Source organism: Choloepus didactylus, chromosome 4 (assembly GCF_015220235.1).
Source record: "Choloepus didactylus isolate mChoDid1 chromosome 4, mChoDid1.pri, whole genome shotgun sequence".
In the NCBI taxonomy this organism is placed as follows: Eukaryota; Metazoa; Chordata; class Mammalia; order Pilosa; family Megalonychidae; genus Choloepus; species Choloepus didactylus.
In genome coordinates, this window is record NC_051310.1 from 193596540 (window position 1) to 193617664 (window position 21125).

The following is a 21125-nucleotide window of genomic DNA, read 5'->3' on the forward strand; positions in this document are numbered from 1 at the left end:
CCACATACCATACAATTATCCACAGTGTAGAGTCAGTTGTTCATGGTATCATCATATATATGTACATTTATCACCACAATCAGCAATTGAATATATTGATGACTAAGGAAAAGCTTTTTTTTGGTGAACAATATAAAGGTAGTAAAAAGAAAAATAAAATTTCATACAATATAATAGTAAGGACAGAAAACAGCACCATGACCAAGAATCCCATATACCTCCCCTACATCCCACTCTCTGATTCACTCAACTTTGGTACATGGCCTTTGCCACATCAAATGGAAGCACACTACAGTGTCACTGCCAACCACAGACCCCAATGTGCTTTGGCTTTGTTTTATTCCCAAATACCATCCCTTGTACAACACTCTGCATGGTTGACCTTCATTTGTTCTACCACAGGAAAAACATTTTTATATTTCTACATTTAGCAACAGTCATTGGCCAATCCAGTTTTTGCCAAGTTACACAGTCCATCTCCATCATCCATCATTACCTCTGGTGTCATAAACTCCCCTATCCCACCTCCTTCAGCTTCATTCACAGATATTTTTGTTCAGTGTACATAATAAATTGTGCTACCTTCACACAGTATTATGATATCTATTTCTGGATCTATACAATTAATCCTGCTGAATATTCTGTGGTCCTTCAGCATCAAATGCACAATCTCTACACTCTTTCTAGTTCCTGGTAGCCTGTGTTATCAGCTTTTAACTCTCAAAATTTGCTCCTGAATGTTAGATCATATTAGTGAGACCATGCAGTATTTGTCCTTTTGTTTATGGCTAACTACATTCAACATAATGCCCTCAAGGTTTATCCACCTTATTATATGTTTCATGTCTTTGTTCTATCTTACAGCTGCATAATCGTCCATCATATGCATATACCATAGTTTGTTTATCCACTCATCTGTTGGACATTTGGGCTGCTTCCATCTCTTGGTAATCATGAACAATGCCACAATAAACATCAGTTTACTAAAGTCCATTTTGTGTCTTAACTTTCAGTTCCTTTGGGTATATAGTTAACAATGGAATAGCTGGCTCATATGGAAGATCTATACTTAGCTCCCTGAGAAAACCCCAAACTGTCTTCCAGAGTGGTTGCACCATTCTACATTCCCACCAGCAATGAATAAGTGTGCCTCTTTCTCCACATCCTTTCCAGCACTTATAATTTTCAGTTGTTTGGATAATGGCCACTCAGGTAGGTATGAGATGATATCTTATTGTGGTTTTGATTTGTATTTCCCTAATAGCCAGTGAAGTTGAGCATTTTTTCATATGTTTTTCAGCCACTTGTGTTTCCTCTTTGGAAAAGTGTCTGTCCATGTCTTTTGCCCATTTTTTAACTGGGTTGTTTGTCTTTCTGTTGTTGAGTTCTAGGACTGCTTTTTATATTCTGGATATTAAACTGTTTTCTGATATGTGGTTTCCAAATATTGTCTACCATTGTGTAGGCTGTCTTTTTACTTTTCTAACAAAGTCCTTTGATGTACAAAAGTGTTTGATTTTGAGGAGATCCCATTTGTCTATTTGTTCTTTTGTGGCTTGCCCTTTAGGTGTAAGGTCTAGGAAACCACTTCCTTTCACAAGATCTTTATGATATTGCCCTACATTTTCTTCTAAGAGTCTTATGGTCTTAGAACTTATGTTTAGTTCTTTGATCCAATTAAAGTTAATTTTCATATATTTTCCATTCTCTTGGAAATGGATATCCAGTTCTCCAAACACCATTTTTTGAAGAGATTTTTCTGTCCCATTTGCTTTGGCTTGACTGCCTTATCAAAGATCAATTGTCTGTAGATGTGAGGGTCTATTTCTGAACACTCAATTTGATTCCCTTGGTTGACGTCTCTGTCCTTATGCCAGTTCCATGCTGTTTTGATCACTGTAGCTTTGTAATATGCTTGAAAGTCAGATAGTGTGACATCTCCCACTTCATTCCTCTTTCTCAAGATATTTTTGGCTATTCAGGACACCTTGCTTTTCCAAATAAATTTTGTTATTAGTTTTTCTATTTATGCAAGGTAAGTTGTTGAGATTTTAATTGGTATTGCATTGAATCAATAAATCAGTTTAGGCAGAGTTGACATCTCAATTATATTTAGTCTTCCAATCAATGAACATTGTATGTTCTTCCTTTTTTTAGGTCCTGTTCAATTTCTTTTAGCAGTTTCTTGTAGTTTTCATTAAACAGGACTTTTGTGTCCTTGGGTAAGTTTATTCTTAAATACTTGATTCTCCACCAGACTGACTGCTCCAGTGTCTGGTCTCAGTCTATCTATGGTTGGAGACTTTTTTCAGGAGCCTAAGCTCTTCAATCAGAGCTGCAACTTCAGTTCTCCATCCTGGTTCCCATCATTGAAGGCCCCTCCCCCTTGGGACTGTGCCTGGCCAGGAGGTGTGTAGGAACCCTGGCCACAAGAACTCACAGATTTTGCTGATCTCAGCTGCTCTGCATATCTGTGAGTGTTGTATGAAGCATGCCCTAGCTCAAATTCCTCTGTGGTGTCTGTTCCAGGTAGTTCCTGGCTTTCTACCAACTGTCCCAGAGGAGTAACTAAAAACACCTCACCACTCTGCCATCTTGCCCCTCCTGTACTTGCATTTTTTTACTGAAGGATGTAAGTTTCTGTGATGTGATGGGATGAATGCATTTGGTGTATGGAAAGATCATGTTTTTCTGGTGTCCATGGTGTGTAATGTCACAGTTTGGAAATATTATGTCCCCTGAGAAGCCATGTTTAAGGCAGTCTTGTGGGGGCTGATCTGTTAATGTTGACTGTGCCGGTTTGAATGTATTGTGTCCTCCAAATGCCATTATCTTTGTGGTCTTGTGTGGGGCAGACCCTTGGGTGCTGGTTGGATTTGCTTGGAGTGTGCCCCACCCAGCTGTTGGTGATAATTTTGATGAGATGTTCCCATGGAGGCGTGGCCCCACCCATTCGGGGTGGGCCTTGATCGGTGGAGCTATATAAATGAGCTGACTCAAAGAGGAAAGACAGTGCAGCTGGGAGTGATGTTTTGAAGAGGAGCAAGCTTGCTAGAGAGGAACGTCCTGGGAGAAAACTGTTTTGAGGCCAGAGCTTTGGAGCAGATGCCAGCTGCCTTCCTAGCTAACAGAGGTTTTCTGGAGGCCATTGGCCATCCTCCGGTGAGGGTACCCGATTGCTGATGTGTTACCTTCGATGCTTTGTGGCCTTAGACTGTAATTGTGTAGTGAAATAAACCCCCGTTTTATAAAAGCCTATCCATCTCTGGTGTTTTGCATTCTGCAGCATTAGCAAACTAGGACATTGACTAAGTGGGAAAATATGGATTTGTTTGTTTCCATGGAGGTGTGACCCACCCCACTCTAGGTGATAACTCTGGTTAGATTTTTACATGAATGTGCGATCCCACCCATATAGCACCAGTCTTGATTAGTTCCCTGGGGCCAAATAACAGCTCTGAGAGAAGGAGCTCTGTGCTGCAGTTGAGAGGGACATTTTAGAGACAGCTGCTGACGGCAGATTTTGCTGATGCTTAGAAGATAGCAGACCAGAGCTTGTGCCAAGAACCTAAGACCAGAGACATTTTGGAGAACCCCATTTTAAGTGGAAAATGGGATCAAGCACATGCCAACCACATGTCTTCTGAGCAAAAAGAGGTTTTACTGATGCCAGCAGCCTTTCTTCAGGGAAGGTACACCCTTGTGGATACATTTGCATGGACACTGTTATGGCCTTAGAACTGGTAATTTGCAGCCAAATAAACCTCTTTTATAAAAGCCCATCCACTTCTGGTATTTTGCATAATAGCTGATTAGAAAACTGGAATAGACTTTGTTACCAGAGAAGAGGGGTTTTTCTGACTTTGCAAATACCAACCATTTTAGAATGGCTTTTTACCTGGATGGGGAAGATTCTGGAAGAATTGTGAGGCATTTGGTAGAAAAGGCCTAGATGACTTCAAAGAAACTGATGGTAGGAATATAGACTCTGAAGATAACTCTGATGGGACTTTGAACAGAAATGTTGAATATGATGTTGCATTCCGGCAGAAAGGTGATCCTTGTTTCAAAAGTGGCAGAGAACATGGCAAGATTGAGGCCTGGTGTCAGATGGAAAGCAGAATTTGAAAGCGGCAACCTGGGATACATACCACAAGAGATCTCAAACTACTTTTGTAAGATGTAGCCTGGTTTCCTCTTGTGGCTTATAGTAAAATGCAGGAAGAGAGCAATACACTGAAAAAAATGAACTCTCTGGAACATAGAAAGCAGAAATTGATAACTTGGAATATTCTGGGTTTAAAAAGTTAGATCACAGAAGCTGCAGCCCTACAAAAGGATTTAACCAAACATGGAACCCAACCACCATTTCAGTACAATCCAGGATTGGAGATGTTGTTATCCAGATAAGATTTTTGGAAAATCCTATTGTCTAATTGTTTTTTACCCTTGTATGCTTCATGCCCAGCCTACACTTTTTTTGTGAGAACTGTGTTACTGGAATCACTGCCAGTCTGCCCTGGGAGAGAATATAGTTGGGACAAATTGAAGGGAAATATTCTTTAAGGAAATTCATGGAAGTTGAGGTCTGGAGTCAAGAAATCTCATGCAAGGTGGTGAGTAGGGTAACCAATTCATATGGAAAGGGTAAGTGTGCCCAAGAATTAGTATGTAGGTTTTCCACCTTAGTGCTCAGGAAATGCACTGCCACCTAAGGTCTCAGAGAGGGGGGGAGAATATTCCACTGGAATTTGGGAGAAACTGGCCACCACCCCAGTATTTGGAGAGGGCAGAATGTTTGCCCTGGAGAGGCAGATTCCATGCTGCACCCTGATGTTTTTGGAAGGTGGGGCCATGCAGGTGATCTTTCCAGCGCATGGGTATGTTTGAGCACTCTTTCTTGTGTTTGGAGAAATAAGACTTCTGCATAAGTGTTTGGAATAGGTTGGACTTCTGTTCCTTCAAGCCCCAAGGATACAACATCATTACATAAATGATTCTCAGACTTTGCAATCTAATGATGATTTCCCTGAGGGTTTTAGAAACTGTTTTGTTCCTGTGAACCCTGTTTTCCTTTCAGTTTCTACCTATGGCAATGTGAACCTTTTTCCTATGACTCTTCTTCCTTTGTATGTTGGCAACAGATAACTTGGTCTAAGTTTCACAGGTCCACAACTAGAGGGAAATTTTGCTTTAGGACAAGACAACACCTGTGACTGAATTTGATGGGATCTTGTACTTGCCTATTATTACTGAAAGGATTTAAGTCTCTGTGATGTGATAGGATGAATGCATTTTGTGCATGGATAGATGATGTGTTTCTGGAGTCCAGGGTGCAGAATGTGTCAGCTTGGATATATTATGCCTCCCAGAAAAGCCATGTTCAATGCATTCTTGCTGGGGCTGAACTATTAATGTTGATTCAGTGGGAAAATTTGGCTTTGGTTGTTTCCATGGAAATGTGACCCACCCAGCTCTAGGTGATAACTCTCTTTAACTTATTTCCTTGGGGGTGTGGGCCCATCCATACAGTGCTGGTCTTGATTAGTTTCCTGAAGCCCTCCCTATAAGAGCTCAGACAGAAGGAGCTCAGTGTTGATGAGAGAATTTTAGACACAGCTACTAAAAGTAGAGTTTTGTTGATGCTTTGGAGATATTAGCCCAGAGTTTTCCATGAGAAGTTAAGCCAAGAGAGCTTTTGGAGGATGCCATTTAGAAATGAAACCTGGGAGTGAGCAGTTGCCATCCATGTGTCTTTGGAGCTAACAGAGTTTTTTGGATGTAAACAGCCTTTCTTCAATGAAGATACACCCTTATTGATACCATTGCATAGGTAAATTTTTGGCTTTTGAATTGGAACTTTTTAGCCATATAAACCCCCTTTATAAAAGCCAATCCATTTCTGGCATTTTGCCAAACAGCAGGTTTAGCATACTGGAATAGATTTTGTTTTACCAGATGAGAGGGATTTTGCTGCCTTTGCAAATATCAAACATTTTGGAATGGCTTTCTACATGAATAAGGGGAAGATTCTGGAAGAATTGTGAGGAGCTTGATAGAAAAGGCCTAGTAGGCTTTGAAGAAACTGATGGTAGGAATATAAACTCTAGACATAGCTCTGATGAGACTTTAAAGAGTAATGTTGAGTATGGTATTACATTCTGGCATAAAGGTGAACCTTGTTCCAAAGTGGCAGAGAATTTGGCAAGATTGGATCCTGGTGTCCAAAGGAAAGCAGAATTTGAAAGTGACAACATGGAATACTTAGCTCCAGAGATCTCCAAACTACATGTGGAAGATGTAGCCCAGTTTCTCTTTGCAGCATATAGTAAAATGCAAGAGGAGAGGAGTAAGCTGAGAAATGTACTCCTAGGTACAAAGAAAACAACTGATAGATTGGAAAATTCTGGTTTCCAAAAAGTTAGATCTCAGAAGTTACAGCCCTACATGAGGATTTAACCAAACATAAAACCCAATCACCATTTCAGTACAAGCCAGGATTGGAGATGTCTTTATCAGATAGGATTTGTGGAAAGTCATATTGTCTAATGGTTTTGACCCTTGCATGCTTCATGCCAAGCCAACAATTTTTGTGAGCTCTGTATGACTGTAATCACTGGCAGTCTGGACTGGAGGGAATGGAATTGGGACAAATTGAAGGAAAATATTCTTGAAGGAAAAATCATGGAAATTGTGGTCTGGAGTCAAGAAATGTCAGGCAAGGAGAGTAGAGCAACCAATGCATATGGAAAAGGTCAGTGTGCCCAAGAATTAGGAAGTAGGATCTCTGCCTTGGTGTTCAGGAATGGGGCTGCCACCTAAGGTTCAGAGTTGGGGAGCACATTCCAATGGATTGGGGAGAACCTGATCACCATCCCACTATTTGGAGAGGGCAGAGCATTGGCCCTGAAGAGGCAGATATCATGTTGCACACTGATGTTGGAGGAAGGTGGGGCCAAGTAGAAGGTGGTCTTCCCAATGTGCAGATATGTTTGAATACTCATCCTAGCATTTGGAGAAAAAGGTGCTTCTGCATGAATCTTTGGAAAAGTTTGTGATCCTGGTCTCTGAAGCCCCAAGGATACATTATTATATAAGTGACTCACTGACTTTGAATTCCAATGATGTTTTCCTGAGGGTTTTAGAAACTGTTTTGGTCCTGTGGACACTGTTTTCCTTTCAGTTTCTCCCTATGGCAATAGGAACTTTTATGCTATGGATGTTCCTCCTTCTTATATTGGCAGCAGATAACTTGTTCCAAGTTCCACAGGTCCACAGCTGGAGGGGAATTTTGCTTTAGGACATGACAACACCTGTGACTGATTTTAATGGGATCTTGTACTTATCTATTGTCACTGAAAGGATTTAAGTTTCTGTGATATGATGGGATGAATGTGCTTTGTGTATGGAAAGGTCATGCTTTTCTTGGTTCCAGGGTGTGGAGTGTGCCAGTGTGGATATATTATGTCCCCCAGAGAAGCTACATTTAATGCAATTTTGTGGGAGTTGATATATTAGTGTTGATTTGGTGGGAAATTTTGGATTTGGTTGTTTCCATGGTAATGTGACCTACCAAAATCTAGGTGATAAACTTTTAGATTATTTCCATGGAGGTGTGTCCCCACCCATATAGCACAGGTCTTGAATAGCTTACTGGAGCCCTATAAGAGCTAAAAAAGAAGGATCTCAGTGCTGTAGCTGAGAGAGACATGTTAGAGACAGCCACTGAAAACAGATTTTGCTGATGCTTCAGAGATTTTAGCCTAGAGTTTGCCATGAGAATCTAAGCCAAGAGACATTTTAGAGAATGCCATTTTGAAATGCAACCTGGGAGTGAGCAGGTGCCATCCACATGCTTTCAGATGTAACAGAGTTTTCCCAATGATAACAACCTTTTTTTCAGAGAAGGTACCCCATTTTTGATATCCTTGCATGGATACATTTTCAACTTTTGAACTGGAAATTTGTCACCAACTTAACCTCATTTATAAAAGATAATCCATTTCTGGTATTTGGGATAATGGCAGCATTAGCAAACAGGAACAAAGAATTTGATTGTTTTTCTTTCCCAATTTAATTTGAATTCTTGTGACCATTGGGGAGAATTTTTGCCTGGATGATCACACCTCCCTTTTTTCATAAATTAAAGTTTAGTCAGAAGATCATCATTTAATCTGACTTAGGTGTTTTTGGCAGACATTCTGAGGGTAAGTTAGGACTTGTAACTTCATATTTCTCTGTATTTAAAATGTATCCCTAGTGGTCTAAATGAATCTTGCCAGATCTTAACATTCAGCATTTTAATTTTTCTGCATTTAGACCAGTAGGGGAGAGAGATCATAGCTAGGTAGTTGGATGGAGTTATACATTGATAGATTGTTTTCATACTGGCAAATTGGTGAGTTGCCTAAAGGAGTATTAGGATAGTAATTAAGTGGGAGAGGGAGGGCAAAGCTAACTTTGGTTGTTGTTCATTGGAGGAATTTCTGAGGAATTTTCATTTAAACTAAAATTGAAAAGAGATGCATGTAGTGTGAAAAGGTATGCTTGTGGATTGAGGTGGAAATGTAGGTGAAAATAGTCCTCAGTAGAGATAATAGTAATGTTTAATTAGGCTTGGTGATTTCAAGAGGATGTGTAAAAGATGAATCACTGAATGCTTTTTGGAGAATTTAACAAAGATTAAAGACAGGGGAAGGAGTAATATTTATATTTTGGCTATTAAGAAGATATTATCTTGTGATATATTTCATTTTAGGTGCACACAATTAAGCAAGTAGCCATGATCATTCTGAAATGGAATCTAGAAAAGTGTTTTCTGGCTTTTGGTTTAGAAATATCAGTGGAAGAAATTAATGAAATTGAATAAATGTGAGAAAAGACTAGTACAGCACATCAAATGAGGAGAGAATGGGGTTAGGATTTAGTTTCAAGATGTTCTAGTAATGTTCTTGAGGAGTGCTTTGCAGCAGACATGGGGAAGTGTCTAGAGTAGTTTGAATACAATCAGGAGATGTGATATCAGAGAAAGAAAGGAAAAAGTGAGTTCTAAAAAGGATGTTGTGATCCAATAATTTTGTTCCAAGTGAGTATGGGTAGATCAGTAGTGATTAGTGAGGACACCAGCCTTGATTTTTGCGAGTCAAACAGTGAGTTGACTTTGAGGCCATGATAGATGAACTTTCAGTTTCTCAAGGGAAGATCTGGAGAGTTAGAACTTGAAAGATAATGCATAGACAGTAGATTTGCCTTGCTTTTATTTTTTTCAAAGTGGAAGAGTCAAAAATGAGCTTAAATGAGGAGTTTGTGAAGAGAGCAAGAGGTTTCTAATAAAGGCAATTTAATTTATAATCAATAATATAGTGCAGAACAAAACATGAGATTGAGATCAATTGGAGACATTGGACTTGGCCAGGGGTACCATGATTTTTCTATGTAATAGGAGAGATAAAGTAACTAATAATGTATATGCATTCAGGGATATTTAAAATTATTATGGTATTATAGTGTAATTTGGCAAATTACATTTTCCATCTGCTTAGGAGGAGGTAATTTCATCTGTTAAAAATGAGGGTAAATGATAGAGTGCATGAGATTCAAAAGGTATGGAGAAGGTTTGGAGTAGTTATGGAGTATGCAGGAATGATCAAATTAGCAAGACATAGTACAGTTCCCAGGTATATTTGAAAACCTCTAGAACTTGTGAATCTTTGCTTTTTCCTGGATAAATATCTTACTCATATATTGTGTAAGATGTGGTCATGAATAATTACCTGTATTTGAAGTCATTGAATATTGAAGTTTTGGTTGGTAAATGTTATAAACAGTCAGAGGAACGTAATGTTTGCCTTGGTAGTATCTTTGAAATTACAAACTCTGGAGTAAACTGGGCAGTAAAAATGAGAGCTATCAAATGATGTTTGTTGAGAGGGGCCAGTGCAGTGTACATTTTCATGTAGTATGAAAATCTGGGTATAGGGAGTATTTTTGTGGGGAAACTAGGAGAGCAGGTTGTAGCCCCAGAGTGGGAACTCTGATATTTGATGTGAGAGACACATTCCATGTAACAACCTGTGAGTGATGTGTAAAACTCCAGGAATTTATGCTTGGGGAAAACAGAGAAAAATTCTAATTCTAGCTGTGTAATTTTCTACCATGTAACTTTGTCATAATATTAAAATTTTCTGAAATTTCTGAATCTATGATCATGTCATTTGTTAACTTTGTATAAGCTGTAAATGGAATTATTATGAAGGTAAAATAAACAAATACAGTTAAACATCAATGGCATCACACATAATACACATTTTTTCTCTTTTTTTCTGGGCCTTAGATACAAATTGGTGAATTAATCCTAACATTGTTTATGACAAATTATTATCATTTGTCCATGAAATATGTTCTTAGTGTTTTAGGGAAAAATTTACTGGCTATAAATATTTATGGTTTCACACACACACACACACAAACACACACACAGGCAAACACACATACCACATATAAAGAGAGAAAGAGAAATGAAGGGATGTTCCCACAAATGAAGATTAATATGGAGCAGTAATACAGCAACCATTTTATGAAATTATCAGATGAAGCAAGGGAATATCCTAACAAACCCATTCATTCTATATTTTCTGAGCCTCCTCACTTCTGAGGACTGTGGGAGATGACATAAATATTATGACCATGTGTTCCTCTTACTTCCTTATAAAGGGAATTTGAAGAATTGATATGGTGTATGGACATCACTGATAACTCCAAATGAAGGTAGTATTTGAATTTATTAACCCCATCATGAAATTGTTTTGATGTTGAATGACAGATATTTGATTTTTTAAAAAAATTCCTCAGATTTATTCACATACCATACAATCATACAAAGTATATAAACAGTTGATCACACTACCATAATATAGTTGTTTATTCATCACCCTGATCAATTTTTTTTAACATTTTCCTTGTACCATAAAAAGTGAAAGCAAGAATAAATAAAACAAGAGTAAAAACAGAACACCCAAATTGTCTCTCCCATTCTTCCTTCAGTTTTTTCTGTCCCCATTTTCCTACTCATCCCTCCATACACTGGACAGAGGGAAGTGTGATCAACATAGCTTTCCCAATCACATTGCCAACCCTCATAAGCTACATTGTTATGCAAGCATCTTCAAGATTCAGGTGTTCCAGGTTGTAATTTGATAGTTTCAGGTATTTATTGCTAGCTATTTGAATTCATTAAAACCTAAAAATGGTTATCTCCACTGTGCATTAGAGTCCCCACCAGAGTGACCTCAGCTCCTTTTGGAATCTCTCAGTCAGTGAAACATTTCATTCCATTTCACATCCCCCTTTTGGTCAAGAAGGTGTTCTCCACCCCACAATGCTGCAACTAGATTCCTCCCCCAAAGTCAAATTCCATGTTGCCAGGGAGATGTATACCCCTGGGAGTCAGATCCCACATAGGGGGGAGGGAATTGATTTCACCTGCCAAGTTGGCTTAGCTAGAGAGAGAGTGCCACATCTGAACAACAAAGAGGAACTCAGGAGACCCTAAGGCACAGTTATAAGCAGGCCTAGCATCTCCTTTGGAGTAACAGTCTTCCCAAGGGCAAGTCCTGTGATAGAGGTCTTGACACATCAAAATGCCAGTCCCCAGTGTCTGTGAGCACATCAGCAATCTTCAAGGTGGGGAAGCACAAAACCCCTGCATTCTCCCTCAGCTCCTCAGGGGGCTCTGCATATTTTTTCATTTTTTTTAAATTAACTATTAACTATATCAACAATTTTTAAAACATACAATTTAAAAACATTTAAAACAAACCAAAACAAGAGAATAAGGAAAAGACAACTAACCTAACATAACTACATTACTTCCAACATGTTACTATTCTACCCCAAGGAAATATACAGACTATAACCCAGCAAAGGAATAAGAAAGACAGATAACCTAAGGGAGCAACATTTCCATAAACTTGTTCCTACCATACCCACCAGAAATTAACAAACCTTAGTCATTCCCAGGCACTCCCAGAATGTTAAATTTACCCAAAATAACATATCTGTTCTTATTAGATTATCATTCCCCCCTTACTAATTGCTCTCTATTGTTAGGTCCCCTACATTCTACATTATAAACCATTTGTTTTATATTTCACAATGTCCATATTAGTGGTAGCATATAATATTTCTCTTTTTGTGCCTGGCTTATTTCACTCAGCATTATGTCTTCAAAGTTCATCCACATTTTCATGTGATTCATGACATTGTTCTTTCTTACTGCCATGGGGTATTCCATCACGTGTATATACCGCATTTTATTTATCCGTTCATCTGTTGAAGGACATTTGGGTTGTTTTCATCTCTTGGTAATTGTGAATAATGCTGCTATGAGCATTGGCATGCAGATATCTGTTCACATCACTGCTTTCAGATCTTGCAGGTATACACCGAGAAGTGCAATTGCTGGATTGAAGGGTAACTCTATATCTAGTTTTCTGAGGAATTGCCAGACTGTTTTCCAGAGTAGCTGAACCATTATACAGTCCCACAAACAATGAATAAGGCTTCCAATTTCTCCACATCCTCTCCAGCATTTGTAGTTACCTGTTTGTTTAATGGCAGCCCTTCTAATTGTGTGTGAGATGGTATCTCATTGTGGTCTTAATTTGCATCTCTCTGATAGCTAGTGAACCTGAACATTTTTCATGTGTTTCTTTTTTCCCACCCTTTCACTTTAAATTTCTTTGTGTCCCATGTCTAAGATGAGTCTCTTGTATGCAACATATTGATGGTTCTTTTTTTTAATCAATTCTGCTAATCTATGTCTTTTAATTGGGGAGTTTAACCCATTTACATTCAACATTATTACTGTGAAGGCATTTCTTGAATCAGCTATCCTCTCCTTTGGCTTATGTTGTCAGATATGTTTTTCTGTCTCACACTTAATGTACCCATAATGAATCTCTTTGTACTGAACCTTTCTCCATATCTCTCTCTCCTTTCTTTTGTTTCTCATATATCATGCCAATGTCTTGTCACCTTCATGGTGCCCACTGAGTGGTCACTACTTAGTCTTACGCTGTTTCCTTTGTAAGTGGTGAATTGCTTCTCTCTTATTGCTTTCAGAACTTGCTCCTTTTCTTCTGTAATTAACAATCTGATCAGAATATCTCTAGGAGTGGGTTTATTTGTTTTTATTCTGTTTGGAGTTTGCTGGACATTTATGATTTGTGTGTTTATGTTGTTTAGAAGGTTTGGGAAGTTTACCCCCAAAATTTCTTTGAATACTCTTTCCAGACCTTTACCCTTCTCTTTCCCTTCTGGAAAACCAGTGACTCTTATATTTGTATATTTTATATTATCTATCATACCCCTGAGGTCCATTTCAATTTTTTTCAAAATTTTCCCCATTCTTTCTTTTGTTCTTTCACTTTCCATTCTGTCTTCTGTGAGGTCACTGATTTGCTGATCTGCTTCCTCTAGTCTTGTGTTGTCAGTATCCAGAATCTTTTTTATTTGGTCAACAGTTTCTTTTATTTCCATAAGATTGTCTATTTTTTTTTATTTGCTCTTGCAATTTCTTTTTATGCTCTTCTAGGGTCTTCTTCATGTCCTTTATGTCCTATGCCATGCTCTCATTATTTGTCTTTAGTTCTTTGTTAATTGCTCCAAGTACTGTTTCTCCTCTGATCTTTTGATTTTGATGTTTGGGTTTGGGTTATCCATATCATCTACTTCATATGCTTTAAAATATTCTGTTGCTTTTGGCCTCTTGGCATTTGCTTAAATTGATAGGGTTATTTTAGGATATGTAGGCTTATGAAAACAGTTATCCCTAATTTGTCAGATCTACAGCTTGGTAGCATACCCTTTCTCTAACTAACCAGCATGTGGCATCCATGAGCCACCTATTCCCCTCAAACCAGTTTTCCCCAACTTTGTCTTTGTGGTGAGTCGGGGTCTGAATCTTATGGGAGTCCAAGTGGTGCACCAAGTTTGCATGTGTAGTTGGTGCTGCCCACCCTGAATGTGGGGCATGTGTCTGAGTGGTTAGGGAGAGATGGCAGCTTTAATAATCAAACTTCCCAACAGTTCCTTCAGATTAAAAGCTGTTGTAAGAGCCTAAACCTTCAGTTGAGTCTCACCACAGTTTGTCTCTGCCACTGCCCAGAAGTCCTTGGTATTTGTGTATGGTCCCTGAGACTTCTGAGTGTGTCCCTCTTCCAAGCCATGCCCTCCAAGGGCCTCTGCTGAGAGAAGATTGTGGTACATCACAAGTGAGCACATCCCCCAAGGGAAGTCCTGGGTCACTGGACCATGTAGTGTTTTCCCAGCTGTGCCAGTTTGAATGTATTATGTCCCCCAGAAAAAGCCACATTCTTTGATGCAAACTTGTGGGGCAGACAGAATAGAGGAGATTAAGTTGGAATGTTTGGATTAGGTTGTTTGCATGGAGATGTGCCCCACCCAGCTGTGGGAGGTGACTCTGGTGGGATACTCCCATGGAGGTGTGGCCCCACCCATTCAGGGTGGGCCTTGATCAGTGAAGCCGTATAAATGAGCTGGCTCAAGGAGAGGAAACGAAGTGCAGCTGTGAGTGACGTTTTGAAGAGGAGCAAGCTTGCTAGAGAGGAATGTCCTGGGAGAAAGCCATTTTGAAACCAGAGCTTTGGAGCAGATGTCAGCCATGTGCCTTCCCAGATAACAGAGGTTTTCCGGATGCCATTTGCCATCCTCCAGTGAAGGTACCTGATTACTGATGTGTTACCTTGGACACTTTATGGTCTTAAGACTGTAACTGTATAGCCAAATAAACCCCCTGTTTTATAAAAGCCAATCCATCTCTCATGTTTTGCATTCCACAGCATTAGCAAACTAGAACAGATTTTGGTACCAGAGAAGTGGGGTGCTTTTGCTGCTGAGTCTGCAAATATCAAACATGTTGGAATGGCTTTTTAAATGGATAAGGGGAAGATTCTGGAAGAATTGGGATGAGCTTGATAGAAAAGGCCAAAACTGCTTTAAAGAGACTGTTTATGGAAATATGGACTCTAAAGATACTTCTGATGAGGACTTGAGCAGAAATGATGAATGTGTTGCTGCAAACTGGAAGAAAGGTGATCCTTGTTTTAAAGTGGCAGAGAATTTGGCAAAATTGAGTCCTGGTCTCAGACAGAGGGAAGAATTTAAAAGTGACAACCTGGAATACTTAGCTGAGGAGATCTCCAGACTACGTGTGGAGGATATACCCTGGCTTTTCCTTGCAGCTTATAGTAAAATGTGAGTGGAAAGAGATAAACTTAGAACTGAACTCTTGGGTTCAAAGAAACCAGAAGCTGATGGCTTGGAAAATTATGAGCTTCCAGGGGGTGGAATCCCAGAAACTACAGCCCAACATGAGGATGTAACCAAACATGGAACCCAGCCAGCATTTCAGTACAAGCCAAGATAGGAAAAGGAGTTAAGCATAAAGGATTTGTGGAAAGTCCTATTGTCTGATGGCTTTGACCCCTGCATGCTTCATGCAAAGCCAACAGAATTTCTGCGAGATCTTTATAGATGGAGCCACTGCCAGTCTGGACTGGAGGAGAAAGACAAGGAACAAATTGAAGGAAAAATTTCTTCAAAGACAGAGCCATGGAGGTTGAGGTCTGGAGTCAAGAGGCCTTGGGCTGGGAGAGTGGAGCAGCCCAAATGCATGGAAAGGGTGAGTTTGCCCTGGAGGTCAAGGGTGGGCCTTCCACCTCCATGCTCTGGAAGAGTTTTGCCACCCGAAGTCCCAAAGAGGGTGGAGCACATTCCCAGGGAATTGGGGAGAGCCTGGCTGCCACCACACTGTTCTGAAGGGGTTGAGCATGTGCCCCGGAGATGGAAGGGAATCCGGAAGCTGCCCCAATGTTTGAGAAGGGTGGGGCCGAGAAGGTGGTCTCCCCAGTGTGTGGATATTTTGAAGCACTCACCTAAGCATTTGGAGAGGAAACGGCTCCTGAAAAGGCCCTTAGGAAGGGTTAGGCTCCCACTCTCTCAAGCCCCAAGGATGCAATGTTGTTCTGTAAATGACTCTCAGACTTTGAAATCTAATGCAGTTTGTCCTGCAGGTTTTAGGAACTGTTTTGGTCCTGTTAACCCTGTTTTCCTTACTGTTTCTCCTTATGGCAATGGAAATGTTTATCCTATGAATGTCCCTCCTTTGTATATTGGAAGCATATAACTTGTTCTAAGTCCACAGATCCAAAGCTAAAGGAAAAGTGTGCCTTAGGACTGACCACGCCTATATTTGATTTTGATGGGATCTTGTACTTAACTATTGTTACTGAAATGATTTAAGTTTCTGTGGTATTGTGGGATGAATGTATTTTGTATTTGGAAAGAATATGTTTTTCTGGGGACAAGGGGGTGGAATGTGCTGGTTTGAATGTATTATGTCCCCCAGAAAAAGCCATATTCTTTGATGCAATCTTGTGGGGCAGACAGAATAGTGGGGATTAAGTTGGAATGTTTGGATTAGGTTGTTTGCATGGAGATGTGCCCCACCCAGCTGTGGGAGGTGACTCTGGTGGGATACTCCCATGGAGGTGTGGCCCCACCCATTCGGGGTGGGCCTTGATCAGTGGAGCCATATAAATGAGCTGGCTCAAGGAGAGGAAATGGAGTGCAGCTGTGAGTGACGTTTTGAAGACGAGCAAGCTTGCTAGAGAGGAATGTCCTGGGAGAAAGCCATTTTGAAACCAGAGCTTTGGAGCAGATGCCAGCCACGTGCCTTCCCAGCTAACAGAGGTTTTCCGGACGCTATTTGCCATCCTCCAGTGAAGGTACCTGATTACTGTTGTGTTACCTTGGACACTTTATGGCCTTAAGACTGTAACTGTATAGCCAAATAAACCCCGTTTTATAAAAGCCAATCCATCTCTGGTGTTTTGCATTCCGCAGCATTAGCAAACTAGAACACCAGCCTACTGAAAGGATGGCTGTTTGCAGCATGTTAATTTCCTCCTTTTTGCACACCTCTGCCTTCCTAGCTCTGGGACAATTAGCTGTGGGTGTGCAAAAGCCTATCATCCATGCCAGATATTGTGGCATGTACACATGTTGCTTGAAACACTTCCCATTGTGCCAGGTTGTTTGGTGCAGCTCTGAGCTGTGGTTCTGTGGCTGGACAGAAGTGTTCCCAGCCTGCTGGCCAGATGGCTCTATGGGGTGTGATTATTTCCCCCTTTTTGCTAACCTCTGCCTTCCTAGCTCTGAGACAATTAGCAGTGGATGCCTGAAAAGCTATTGTCCACACCAGATATTGATGCATGCCCACAGGTTGTGGGGATGCAGTTCCCACTGTGCTTCACTGTGCAGTACTTGCTGCCATATACACAGCTACTTTTGGGTTTTTAAAACTAGTCCAACTCCAAATGCTAACCCCAGTTTCTTGAGACTGCAGCATGCCTTCTGGTTGTCCAGCAGGCTCACTCACTTGTTTCAGAATTGAGATTCCCAGTTTTACAAAGTGCATGGTCCCTGTGGATTTAGAAGTCCTTGTCCAGTTGGTGCATTGCTGAAACTGGTGTTCTGGGTCACTTTCTGTCTTTTATCTAGTATTTCTCATGGAGATGTTTTTGCCCTGTCTCTTCTAACTACCATCTTCCAGAAGCCTCCCTGGATTGGCTTTTATAAATGGGATTCATTAGGTTACAGCTTTACAGTTCTAAGGCCATAAAAGTGCCCAAACTAAAGCATCAAAAGAGAATACCTTCAACAAAGAAAGGTGGATGGTATACAGAACACCTCTGTCAGGTTGAGAGGCACATGGCTGGAGTCTGCTCTTCCTTTTCTCCTTGGTTCTTGTTTCAAAATAGCTTTCTCCAAAATGTCTCTGGGCTTCCATCTCTTGTAGTTTCTCTCTCAACTCCTGTGCATCCTTGCTCTTCCAGGGCATTTCTCTCTAAGCATCTGGGGGTGCTCTCTTATCATCTTTGGTGCAAACTCTATGCTTCATCTCTCATTTTAGCATCTTCAAATATACATTTGTTTGCATCTCCAACAATGTCTGTGTGGGATCTCAGGTATCTATAGGACTCTGGTGATCTAAGACCTACCCTGAATGGATGTGGTCACACCTCTGGGGAAAAAAAGTTAAAAATCTCACCCAACAAGACTGGATTAATGATTGTGGCTCTTCTCAGGTCCAAAACAGTTTCAATCTTGCACAATATCCAAATCCACTAGGGAAAGCTCTGAAAATCAGTGTCAAGAGGGTTGAGATAGTGGTCTTTCCAGAACCCCGAGGTGTTGAACCAAGATGATTTACAGCACGTGCATACAAAAGGCCAGGGGAGGATAGAGCAGGAATGGAGTTAGGGTCCAGAGGGCATGGATAGGTATTGGAGGACCTATGCTAGATCATAAATGAAAAATACATAAATCTGAGAATTTGTACAGTATCTATGTGCATGAGAAGACCAAAATCCACATGCAGTATGAGTTAGAGATATCTATTTTTTTACTATTCTAATTTGCATTTATTTCATTAATAAAGCTAATTATTTTCTTTTTCCATTTTCCATTTATATTTTTTCTTCTATCATTCCTTTATGTCATTACCCCATTTTTCTATTACAGATTATCTTTTTTCCCTCATTGATTTAAAATAACACTTTAGGACTCTGCTGTCTCTGCTGTCACCTCTTTCACCAGAGCCATTCACTGCTGTGGGGAGAGTGAGGCAGGGCTACTGGAGCCACCATAGAACCTGTCTCAGTGAATGAGGACAAGACAATTGAGCTCATGTTACCAGAGTGTATTTTTGGCATTTTGCTGAAGAATGCTGGATACCATAAACAGAAAGAATGTTGGAAGATGATTGACTGCTGTCTTCTCTTAGACTAGTCTGAAAGGAAATACACCCATTAATTCTGGATTGGTGGATCTGAAGTACAAAATATTTTCAAGATAATGGAACATCATATGTGATCATCTCCAGAAAGAGGCCATCAGATGTAAACTATCAAAAAGAAAAAAAAGGCTTGTGTATTAAATATTTTGACCAGTGCTCTGAATCAGATCAAGTGGAATTTGTGGAACATTTTCACTATCAGCATGGACATATTAACTCTTACCTGAAGCCCAAGTTGCAGCAGGACTTTATTACTGCTTTACCAGAGCAAGGCTTAGATCACATAGCAGAAAACATTCTTTCCTACCTAGATTCCAGATCTCTGTGTGCAGCAGAACTGGTTTGTAAAGAATGGCAATGAGTGATCTCAGAAGGAATTCTTTGGAAGAAAATGACTGAATGAATTTTATGCACAGAACCTCTACGGAAGGGACTTTCAGAGAAAAAGAGGGTGGGATCAATACCTGTTTAAAAACAGACTCACAAGTGGCCCTCCCAATTCATTTTGTAGGTCATTATACCCAAAGATTATCCATGATATAGAGACTATAGAATCTAACTGGTGGTGTGGATGACAAAACTTGCAGAGGATTCAGTGCCACTCTGAAAATAGCAAAGGTGTCTACTGTTGACTGTATGGTGATGAAAAAATTATCAGTGGCCTATAAGATAATTCTATTAAGATTTGGGATTAAACCAGCTTGGAATATTTGAAAGTGTAATGGGACACATAGGTTCTGTCCTTTGCATCCAATATGATGAACATTTCATTGTAACTGGCTCTTCAGTCTCTACAGTAAGAGTCTGGGGTGTGAACACAGGTGAAGTTCTGAATATGGTGATCCACCACAATGAGACTGTATTGCTCCTACACTTTAGCAATGGACTCATGGTGACCTGTTCCAAAGACCACTTTATCACCATGTGGGACATGGCTTCTGCCACTGATATCACTTTAAGCTGTGTCCTGGTTGGCCACCACACTACTGTCAATGAGGTAGACTTTGATGATAAGTGCATCATTTGTTCTTCTGGTGACAGAACCATCAAAGTGTGAGGCATGAGTACTAGTGAACTTGTTTGTACTCTGAATGGGCACAAGGCATGGATCAGCTAATTGTTAGTGGTTCATCAGATAATACCATTAGGCTATGGGATATTGAATGTGTCACCTGTTTAAGAGTCCTAGAGGGACATGAATAATTTTTCCACTGCATCCACTTTGATAACAAGAGGATTGTCAGCAGGGCCTATGATGGGAAAATTAAAGTTTGGAACTTGTAAGCCACTCTTGACCCCTTCACACCAGCAAGCACTTTGTGTTTGTGCATGTTGGTGGAATATTCTGGTTATGTGTTTCAGCTTGTTTGATGACTTTCAAATCATCAGCAGCTCCCATGATGACACTATTTTGATTTGGGATTCCTTAAATGTGCCTACCAGTGCCCAGAATGAGATGCACTCTCCCACCAAAACATACACTTTCACTTCCAGATAACAGTCTGCACTTTTACCCACTTCAGGGATTCCTAGTCTTGAACTACTGGCTACATGGCTACCAAATGCCTAAGGGAGTTTATTCACAGCTGAGTTAAGAAGCTGTAATTGGTTCTAGATCTTGGGTAGATGCAAAGCAGCCTAACTCTTCAAGTGAGATACCTATTTTTGAATCATGGAGAGATTGAAAGGCTTTGAGCACCATGGGATAATTAACACATGAAACAATGATTTTTATGTAATTATTTATAAGATAGCTGTAGTCACATTTTGATTATTAGCAACATAATTCATAGCCTTCTTACATATGAGTTTAGGAGTTGAAGCGCTTCCCCTGTTTCTCTTAGAGTAGACTACATGTTTCTCTTGGTTGAACTGGGGGAGTAGTATTTCCAGGTGAAGGATTGGGTATATGTGATAGGACAAGTTTTGATTCTCATGGCTTCTTGCTCCATCCTCAGCTTGGATGCTTAGTGCTTGGACTGTCTGAGAGTGAAAACCCAGAGGAAGATAGTTGGTGGCAGAACTACTGACAATGAAACCAGTGGTGAGTAGGGAATTGCTATTTCTACTGAAATTTAACCTTTTCCAAGATATGCAGATTTCCCATACTGGTCTGGCACATTCTAAATACAGTCATGGGATACTCACATATTTGAGGTCCACTTGTGTATACACAGGACTCTGCTATAGTTATGGTGGGTGAGACAGTGGGTAAGAAATAATCTTCTCTCCCCCATTTACACTA

At 40.1% G+C, this 21125-nt stretch overlaps 1 pseudogene; it reads left to right on the forward strand.

The window, feature by feature from the left end:
* The first annotated feature begins 4794 nt into the window (after positions 1–4794).
* Positions 4795–20813, forward strand: LOC119533083 (annotated as a pseudogene).
* Positions 20814–21125: the final 312 nt, after the last annotated feature.